The 11,152-nt window shown below is 44.4% G+C and overlaps 1 pseudogene; it reads left to right on the top strand.

Moving 5' to 3' along the window:
* Positions 1-7,049: 7,049 nt before the first annotated feature.
* LOC102011560 lies at positions 7,050-7,934 on the top strand (annotated as a pseudogene).
* Positions 7,935-11,152: the final 3,218 nt, after the last annotated feature.

Below are 11,152 nucleotides of genomic sequence, written 5' to 3'. Positions count from 1 at the left end.
CAGGCTGGCCTTGAGCTCACTTTGTAGCCCAGGCTGGCCTCGAACTCACAGCCATCCTCCTGCCTCAGCCTCCTGAGCACTGGAATTACTGGCGTGAGCACCCACACCCGGTTCAAAAAATATTTTAAAAAGGGGCTGAGGATGTAGCTCAGTGATAAGAGTGCCAGCACCACAATGAACCAAAGCACAAGACGGAGGAGTCATGGTCATGTGCCAAAGTGCGCATTTTAATTAGTTGCACTAGAATTCAGAATGATTTTTTCATTTTTAAAATTTTGAGACAGGGGAGCAGGGAGTGCTAGGGATATAGCTCAGCTGCACAAGTGCCTTCCTGGCAAGTGCAAGGTCCTGAGTTCAATTCCTGATACCAAAACAAAATAAATAAATAAATAATAAATAAAATAAGATAGAATTTTGAGAAGGGGTCTTGGTAAGTCACTCAATTGCCTAGGCTGGTTGAATTTGTGATCCTCCTGCCTCTGCCTCCCAGAGGGCAGGATTATAGGTGTGTGCCAGCATGCCTGAGTCAAACAATTCTTAGTCCGTTCCTCTGCCTTCAGCCTTTAATGGCCATTTCAAACCTTTTCCACCTTGCGATCCTCAGACAGCATGTGACGTTAAACCACCACTTTCTGGTGAAGTAAACACCAGCAGCGAATCCCTTACACTTCTCAGGATGCCTCCGAAGTGTACGCATTGTGCTCTCTGATTGCTTTCCTTTGCCGTCCTCTATTCCTGACTTTCCCAAGCTGCCCTTGTGCTCACCTCCTCCCCCTCTTCAGTCTCATCACCTTTCTAGCACGAGATTTCCACTTCTACAGCTCCAGCTACTAATGCATCCACCCATCTCTAAATACCTATCACTGCAGAAGGAGCTACGGGTTCCTCTCTCCAGGTCACATAAGAACCTCCAAGTTGGGCATGGTGGCACACGCCTGTAATCCCAGCATTCTGGTAGGCTGAGCAGGGGAGTCATGAGTTCAAGGCCAGCTTGGGCTACCTAGTGGGATCCTGCTTCACACACACAAAAAGAAAGAAAGACAGGAAGACAGGCAGAAAGATGAGAAGGAAAAAAGGAAAGAAGGAAGGAAAGGGGGCTCTACTTGGACGTACCACAAACTTTAAATTCAACTTGCCCAAAACACACATTTCCATTTATAACAGGTAAAACTATGGCTCCTCAGAGAAGTTCCTCACCTAACTCCGCGGTGGCGAGCCTCTTAGAGCTTTCAGTGGTACAAACAGCTCGCTGTGGTACACGTGGCCACGGGTTTTCCTCTGCTGGCCCAACTGCTGGAATCGGTGACGACTGTACGCCAAGTTATGTGGGAAAGAGAAATGAAGATTGCACACGGAAGAAATGCTCGCCTCCTGAACCTAAGCCAGCCAGAGTCTCCTGGATGACCTGGGTGGTCCAGTGTAATCACAAGGGTTAAGCCAGCATGCTGACGTAGATCCCTGACCCTACCACTCTGGGAGGCTGAGACAAGAGGATTACCAAGAGTTCGAGGCCATTCTGGGCCCCACAGTGAGCTCAAAGCCAGCCTGAACCACATAACAAGCCCTATCCTCACAACATTTCTCACGCCAAATGTTTAAAACTCCTTCACACCAAGAAATTCTCCAACCTGGCAACAGAAGTCAGCCCAGATGGGCTTGTTCCTCCCCCAGATCGAAGAGACCCCCTCCCTTGACACCACGGAGCCCAGCACCACCAGCCATCGAGACTGGGAGTCTTGCTGAGGAAATATTCTCCTTCCTTACAAAGACCAAGACACCCTCCTCACTGAGAGACATCGGGAAAACGCAGCAGTACCGTCATACCTGGCTCACTCCCCTGTGGATGGCCTGAAAGCTAAAGCTGCTGTAAACATTTACGTATGAGTCTCAGTGTACACCTTTCTTTTTACTTCTGTTGAGTGCTTAGGGTTATATATTATAGGCACATGTACGACTTTAGAAGACATGGCGGGATTATTTTGCATACGGTTGTATCATCTTACATTTCCAACAGGGATTCTAGTTGCTCCACTTATTTGGGGCTCTGTCTTCCTTTCTCTCCCTGTATCCCCCCCTTCTCCCTGATTATGGACATATAACCCTATCTCATGGTGGTTTGCTTGCTTGCCTACACCCAGTGTCTGGGGATCAAAATCAGGGCCTTATGGAGCTAGGAAAGAACTCAGCCACTGAGACATATCCTTAGCCCATTTCATTTCATTTCACTTCATTTCATCACAGGGTCTCACCAAACTGTCCAGGCTCACCTGGAATTTGCAGTCCTCCTATTGATACATCAAGCAAGTGTGCAGGATGAGGGGTGGCTGAGTTGGGAGACAAAAGGATCATCTTTCTCAGGTGCTAAGGGCAAAACAGGGGGTTTCCGCTCAAGGCACCTTTTTTTAAGTACCAGAACTCCATCTGGGAATCTACAAACACACATCATCTTTAAATTTGCCAAAATTCTTAATCATGCATAAACCAGAATGGTGGGCTCACTGTTTGCTGAGCCCGTGAGAGCTCAGTTTAGAATAAAGAACAGTTTACCTCAGCAGGTCTTTCCTCCCCCACTCAGCCAACAATCCAAACAAGAGCCCGGGGCTGTGGCAACCTGAAATCGTGTGCGCATGTGAGAGACCAACACAGAGCAGACAGACAGACAAACAAAGCAAAACAATCCTGGGAACCGTGAATTGCCTCCGATATTAACTTGAAAGAATTTTTATAGTCTAGAACTGACCAAATCTAAAACAAACTCAGAGATAAACTCTGAACAGACTGAGACTCTGGGAGAAAGCTCTGAGCAGACTTTCAGCTATGCTGAGACCAGGCGGCTGCCATGTCTGGCAGCCCACGCCCATCAAATTGTCAGTCTGGAAAAAAAACCAAAGGCAAACCACAGAATCCAACTGAATTCTTACCGAGATCGAAGAATGGGCTTTGCTGTCTGCTTACTTGTTTGCATAGTGTTGGCGCCTCTGTAGGCAGTCATGCCCAGGCGGCCAGCTGAGGTCAGCTGGGGTGCCCTGCCACCCGAAGAGCAGCTGGTGAAGCCGGGAGGCACAGGGCCTCCTCAAACAAGGGTTTTCTTTTTGTTTGTTTATTTGTTTTCTTTGTGGAGTCAGTCTTATGCTCAAGGGCTCCATCGGTTACAGCAAGTGAGTTCCACAAGAAAGGTACTCACAAGAAAAGCAAAAAGGCAGGAACGACCAAAGCTTTATTGGAGCCGGCTGATGGACAGTCTCTAACCAGAGAAGATGTCCGCCCCAATCTGGGACTCACCTTCAGTGTAAGTACATGTTAGGTTTCCATAATAACTATTACCTCGTTCTTGGGCATCTTACAAGGCTGTCACACAATTATCACAAAGTTTACTTCTCCAGCAGCCATTGATATTTTCCTACCAATCTGTCCATAACTCTGTAATGTTTGTATTGTTCCTATGCTATTTCATAAATGGATGTATGTTTGTTACTATGTGTTTCCAACAACAACCATTGAGAATAGTCAATGATTATTTAATTGATCACTCATGTATAGCTCTATTTGTTTTCTCTAGAAACCACTTTGAAGATACCAAAGTATAGTACAACAACCATTGATAATTTGCTACTACTTTTGTCTGTAGCTCACTATTACTTGTCTATTCGCTTTCCTGAGAAACTATCTTGAAGCTACCCATAGGTAAAATAACAACCATCGATAATTTCCTACCACTTTGTCTGTAATTTGGTCTGTCCCCCTATTACTATGTTATCCTTCTTTTGCTCTTTAAAATAAAATTTAAAAGAAACAAAACAAAGTTTACTTCTCCGAGAAGGTCAGACAGCCAAACTCCAAATGACCACTGCAGTCTAACTTTCAGCCCACTTCCCAGTTTGTCCTGCTTGTTCTGTTCCCATTTTATGACTCTGCTTTGCTCTGAGTTGATAACTAATCAAGGCAACTGGGGTGAACTACAGCTTACGTGAACTTTAAATGACTTCTCTTACAGTGGAGTTAAAAACAGAAAACAGAGGCTCCCTTGCCCTGTCACTACCTCAGTCCTCCAACAGGCTGGGATTACAGACACGGGCGGCCATGTCTGGCTGTGCTTTTATTTTTTAAATCTAGCTTAACAGTTTGTTCCAATTGGAAGCTTTTTCCCCCTTAATATTTAATTAATAATAGAATAAATCCTTTTCAAGGCTAAAAAAAAGGAATTCTCCAATTCATACACCAACTAGGCATCCTACAATTCAATTCAATTCTGATATTGTCACCATAGAATTAGTGTCAGATCCCCCATATCAGAGGCACATTCCCACAAGACGACCCCTATTCAGAAGCCAATGGCAAGATCGTGCCTCCTGTACTTCTAACCATAAACTTGGATTTCCCATGACTCCTTCCTCAAGCTTGATAATTTGCTAACATCAGTTACAGAACTCAGGGAGTGATTTGATTGTGTTTACTGTAAATGTAAATTTACATCATTGTACAAAAGTACAATTTAGCCTACAAAAATCTTCATTAGCTTTTTATTCTAGAACTGGACACACTTCATTTTGTTGTAGGCAACTGAGTTAGAAATATTATAGGCAGGGCTGGGCCCTCAAAGGAGCCGGTGCAGAAGACGAGATGCCTTGCAACTGTGGGGGAGACAAGCACCTCCACTGTGGGCCAGACCTCAAGATAAAACATAAAACACATGCACCCCCATACTTCCTAAGGGTAAACATCAGGGACTGATATTCTAAACAGGTATCCATCTCCTTGAAAAAGCCAGGAAGAGTCACTAACCCAACTCCCTACAGGAAAAGCCCCTGATCTATATGCATATCCCCTTGCTACATGACTCTCTTCCCCATTTGACCCCATTTTAATCAATTTTATCTGAGCAATTATACTCATAATCTCATTGGTTGACCATAGTTTTGTCCCATCTCATGCCCACCTTGTAATTTCTCATTTTTCCCCACCTTGGACCCACCTCACCTTGTGGTTTTGCTCTATAAAAATCCCTTAAAAAGGCCGATTCCTTGGAATCCATTCTGAACCCCTTCTTCCCCTCTCTCAGACAAAAGCTTTCTTTCCCCAATAAATAGATTCTGCTCTTAACCTCTGTCGTTCCTAAAATTCACCTTCGATTTTAGAGAACATGAACTCGTCCCAGACGTCTACCAGGTTGGGAGTTTCTTCCCCTTATATCAATTTCACAAAATAGAACAAGTGTGCCAACAAGTAAGCAGAGGAAGTTGGTTTTATAAACAAAAAAAGAGCTAAAGAAAGCAGAAACAAACAGGTTGATCATTTCAAAATTACTTTCCTTGTCAAGTGAGGACAGGGAGACAGAACTATAGAAAAATAACTGATTGGTTAAAGTCAGGTTTCTTTCGGTTATCTTTTCAATGAAGGGGCTACACAGAGGGAGCTTAGTACCTCTGCAATGGAAACTGGCCTGTTTGGGAAGTTTGGCCTTTTTAATTTGCGGGGAGGTTCAGACAGGATCTCGCTATGCAGCTCAGGCTAGTCTCCAACACACTGTGTAACCCGGACTGGCCTCAAATTTAAGGCAGTCCTCCTACTTCAGCCTCCTGAATGCTGTGGTTACAGACATGCATTACCATGCCTGGCAAATTTGACTTTTATCTCTCTAATCTTGACTTCCCAGGAGGTCAGATAAACAGCCTCATTTCAGCTTGATCATGTGGAAATTCAGAGTGAGGGACTTGATTTTGATTGTCAGTCTGGTCTGTTGGGGCCATTTCAGAAACCAAGTCCAAAACTTCTGTAATTTTTATTTAACACATAAGTATAGAGTTATACCCTTTATAATAATAATAATAAAAAAAAGTTGGGCATGATAGCACATGCCTGTAATTAAAGCATTCTGGGAGGCTGAGGCAGGAGGATTGTAAATTCAAACTCAGCCTGGGCAACCCAGCAATTTAACAAGACCCCTATCTCAAAAAATAAATAAATAAAAATGACCAGAGATATAGCTCAGTGTGAAGGTCCTGAGCTCTGTCCCTAGTACCACTCTGGTATGGTTGGGCTAGGGGAGCGGGGAGGTGGAAGAGCTGAAAGTTCCAGCCCTGTAAGCATATGACTGAGTCCTTTGGGCACCAGTCCCCATCCTGAAAGCCTTTCCAAGTCGCCTATCAGCATACACTCCCTCCTGGCCCTACAGGGGTTTGTCATGAATGACAAAAGCGCTTCACCTTTATCATTCTAATCACGCAGGAAATCCCAAAGATTTTAGGAATTCTGTGCCAGGAACAAAGACTAAATACATATTTCTTAAGGAGGTAGACCAGAAGCAGAGAGAGATGGACTAGGAAACAACGGTCAGAGAAATTCAGGGTTCTGGGCCATGAAAATGGAAAATGGAAAGGGGAAGGCAGAACCAAGCCATCTGGGTGGCCCCTAGAAGGTGGGAAAGGAAACAGATTCTCTCCGAAAAGAGTACAGCCTTGCCAGCCCTGCCATTCCAACCCAGTGTGACATCCAACCATGACAAACATCTAACCCATAGAACTGTAAAGTAGTAACTTAGCACTGTGAGCCTCTCACCTGTGACTAGAAGTCACTCTACGTTAGGGAATCCACTGCTAGCTTTACCCTAAAATCTGTATTTTTGTGGATTTTGTTTTGGAGGAGGAAAGCTTTTATTTTCTGTATTAATTTTTTTTCTTAGAAGTTTTTTAGAACATCTGTTAACTCATAAAATGTTCAAGTAGAATGTCATTGCTAAAATGACAAAGAATAAAGATGAACATATCCTTCAATTTAAGGCGTACAGAGTGTTCAGGAGCTTGACAATATTCTTTGGGACATCATGGTGTGGTAGGAGATTAGGGTAGGGCGAAACCAGGCAAGCAAGTGGGCGTGACCTGTCAGTCCAGGACACTGGCACAGAACAGTGCTATAGGGAAAGAAAACTCCCAACCTGAAAGACATCTGGGAAGAGTTCGTATTCTCTAAAATTGAAGAACGAGACTTTCTGGGCCCTGTGCGTGCAGATGGCGTCACTGGAGCTTGAGCAGCTGCACAAGGACATCAAAGAAATGGCCAAGAGTAAGTTAAGAGGACAGAAGTCCAAGAATGTATATCACATTGTTATAGGAAGCTGAGTGAGTTGGAAATATTATAGGCAGTCAGACAGGGGCAGGCCCTTGAAGGAACCAACATGAAAGACAAGATAAGATACCTGTGGGCCAGACCTCAAGACAAAAGGACTAAACAAATGCACCCACATCCCTCCCTAGGGATGGACATCAGGGATTGATATTCTAAACAGGTAGCGATCACCTTGAAGAGTCCCTGACCCAACCCCTCACAGGAAAAGCCCCTGTTCTGTATTCATGCCTGCTTGCTACCTGACTGACTTCCCCATTTGATCCCAATTTAATCAATTTTGCCTGAACAATTCTTATTGGATGACCATGGTTTTGTCCATTTTTCCCTACCTTGGACCCACCTCACTTCGTGGTTTTGCTCTATAAAAGTCCCTAGAAAAGACAGAATCTTGGGTAACCCACTCGGGCCTGGCTCTGTCCCTCTCTTGGACAGAAGCTTTCTTTCCCTCAATATATTCTGCTCTTCACCTCTGTTGTTCCTAAAATTCATTCTTCGATTTTAGAGAACAGGAACTCGTCCCAGATATCATTCAGGTTGGGAGGTTTTATTTTCCTGTATCAAATTAGTCAGCCAAAAAAACTTTAAGTCCAGAAACAAAGCAAAACCAGTTACCACTAATCTTAAGGAGATAAACACTGTGAATGGTGAAAAAGTGGGCAGTGAGTAATGCTTTTGTAAACATTCAGGAGGAACTTGCACACTTCTCAGAAAGGCTTACTCTTCAGCCTCTGCAGAAAGAGCAGATTAATCAGTAGCAGCATGAAAATGAACCAGTTAACATTGATGAAGCTGCAAGATTAATGGCTCAATAGAAATACAGTAAAGATGTATCAAATTCCAAAAACACTCAATAAAGTACTTTACACAACTTTTTGAAAAAATAAAACTGACAAATGAATTTTAGAAACAATGGTTAAGAGCAGAATATATTTATTGAGGGAAAAAAAGCTTCTGTCCAAGAGAGGGACAGAAGGGGACCCGAGTGGGTTGCCAAGGAACCTGCCTTTTCTAGGGACTTTTATGCAGCAAAACCAGGAGGTGAGGTGGGTCCACGGTGGGAAACATGGGAACTCACAAGGTGGGCATGAGGCGGGACAAAACTATGGTCAGCCAATAAGATTACGAGTATAATTGCTCAGGTAAAATTGATTAAATCAGGATCAAATGGGGAGCAAGTTAGGTAGCAAGCAGGCAGGAATACAGAACAGGGGCTTTTCCTGTAGGAGGTGGGTTAGTGGCTCTTCTTGGCTTAATCAAGGTGATAAGAGCTATTTAGAATATCAATTCCTGATGTTTATCCTTAGGGAGGTGTGTGGGTGCATTTGTTTCATCTTTTGTCTTGAGGTCTGGCCCACAGCAGAGCTGCCTGTCTCCCCCACAGTTGCAAGGTATCTCATCTTCCACACTGGCTCCTCTGAGGGTCTGGCCTTGTCTGACTGCCTATAATATTTCTATCTAGTTCAGCTGCCTACAACAGTAGAATCTGGGAATGTTATAGGTAGCTGAGTTAGATAGAAATATTACAGGTGGACAGGGCCAGGTCCTTGAAGGGGCCAATATAGAAGACAAGATACCTTGCAAATGGAGACATATTTGCTGTGGGCCAGATGTCAAGACAAAAGATTAAACAGATGCACCCACATACTTACCTAGGGATGGACCTCAGGGATTGATATTCTAAATAGGTAGCGATCACCTTGAAGAGTCACTGACGCAACCTCCTACAGGAAAAGCCTCTGTTCTGTATTCATGACCACTTGCTACGTGACTGGCTTCCCCATTTGATCCCAGTTTAATCCATTTTACCTGAACAATTCTTATTGGCTGACCGTAGTTTTGTCCCACCTCATGCCCACCTTGCGATTTCCCATCCCCCCCCTCAATTTAGACCCCGCCTCACCGGTGGTTTTGCTGTATAAAAATTCTTGGAAAATTCAGATTCTTTGGTAACCCACTCGGGCCCTCCTTCTGTCCCTCTCTCAGACAGAAGCTTTCTTTCCCTCAATAATATATTTTGCTCTTAACCTCCATTGTTCCTAAAATTCATTCTTCAATTTTAGAGAATGCTAACTCCTTCAAGATATCATTCAGGTTGGGAGTTTTTCTCCCCTATGTCAGGAAGACTAAAGTCCTGAAACCCAGCACCTGGGACCTTTACGAAAAGGGTCATTTTCGGTTCTTCACTTACATCTGTTGGGAAAGCAAAGGGACCTTCAGCAGAACAGCAGAAATCTGACTGCAGGCCAAGAGAGTTTCTGACACAACAGCCATCCCGAATGCCTTATGTGCATGGGGGAGAAGCAGTCTAGGCACCCAGATATGAAAGACCCCCACCACTGCCTTGGGGCTGCTGTGAGCCTCTTCACCAGCCCACTCGCTCTGCAGAGCATGTTTATCCTCTACCTTCAATAGATGCAACATCCTTGCTACCTCTTCTGGTGTCTTATCCAACTCTTTGTTCAGTACACCGAGAATCTAGAAAGAATGTCTGTAGAACCCAAAAGTTGGTAACAAAGGCTTGCTTTCGCCTATCTTTTTACCCTAGGAGAACGAGGTGTATCTCTGTTCATTTAACACTGCAACAGTTGGACACTACTGTGCAGGCTTGTAATCCCAGCACCCAGGAGGGTGAGGCAGGAGGATCACAAGCTCTAGCATGACCATCCTGGTAGCATCCCTGTCTCCAAAACAAAAACCAAAACAAACAGCAACAGCAAACCCCCTAATAACTAGGAAGGTTGCGTTCTTTTCGGTTGCTAATAGATTTGCAACAATATTGTCACAGACCACTTGGGTCTTTATGCTCAGGTATATGCTCAGGTGCATTTGCCTGCTGTTGGTCAAATTCAAGGGTGTCATATTTCCACAGATTGCCTTCTCTCTGGGTCCAGGTTTGCTAACGTCCTTCACAGGAAAGTACAGAGGCGTGAGGAATACAGTGAGACAGGCAACTTCTAGCTTGTCTCATCTCTGCTGGTCTTTTTCCTTTCTCTCCCTTGCCAGTGGACAGGGAATGGGCTTTGACCTCCTAGGGTTAAGCATCTGCATATTCTGGACATTTATCTGGGCCAAAGAGAGAAGGGGTGGTGATTATGCCCTAGGCCCTAGGAAGTATTAATAAATAGCGAAATTAGACAGAAGTATTATAGGCAGTCAGACTAGTGTTATAGGCAGCTGAGTTAGGTAAAAATATTATAGGCAGGCAGACAGGGCCAGGCCCTTGAAGGAGCCAACATGAAAGATACTATATGCTGTGGGCCAGACCTCAAGACAAAGGACTAAACAAATGCACCCTCTTACCTCCCTAGGGATGGACATCAGGGATTGACATTCTAAATAGGTAGTCACCTTGAAGAGTCCTTGACTCAATCCCTTACAGGAAAAACGCCTGTTCTGTATTCATGCCCGCTTGCTACCTGACTCGCTTCCCCATTTGATCCCGGTTTAATCCGTTTTACCTGAACAATTCTTATTGGCTGACATAGTTTTGTCCATTTTTCCCCTACCTTGGACCCACCTCACCTCGTGGTTTTGCTCTATAAAAGTCCCTAGAAAAGACAGAATCTTGGGTAACCCACTCGGGCCCGGCTCTGTCCCTCTCTTGGACAGAAGCTTTCTTTTCTTTCCCTCAATAAATATATTCTGCTCTTCACCTCCATTGTTCCTAAAATTCATTCTTTGATTTTAGAGAACACGAACTCGCCCCAGATATCATTCAGGTTGGGAGTTTTTATTTTCCTGTGTCACTAGGACAGACCCTCAAGAGTCAGTGCAGATAAAATTCACTGTAAATGGGGGGGCATTCTTTAAAAGCCAGACCCCAAGACAAAAGATTGAACAGCTGCACAGAACGACTGCTTCCCCTAGGGATGAACAGCGGTGACTGATACTCTAAGTAGGTCTGACCACCTTGGGTGGGGGCCAGGAAGAGCCATGGACCTACTCCCTCCGGGAAAAACCCCTGTTCCCGTTCTACTCCGTGTATGCTTGCTACTTGACTTGCTTCCCCTTTGATCCCCACTTAATCAAT

The sequence above is a fragment of the Chinchilla lanigera genome, unplaced genomic scaffold (assembly GCF_000276665.1).
Source record: "Chinchilla lanigera isolate Chin_1 unplaced genomic scaffold, ChiLan1.0 scaffold00099, whole genome shotgun sequence".
NCBI lineage: Eukaryota > Metazoa > Chordata > Mammalia > Rodentia > Chinchillidae > Chinchilla > Chinchilla lanigera.
The sequence above is the reverse complement of the archived record's forward strand: the minus strand, read 5'-3'. Positions and strand labels throughout refer to the sequence as shown.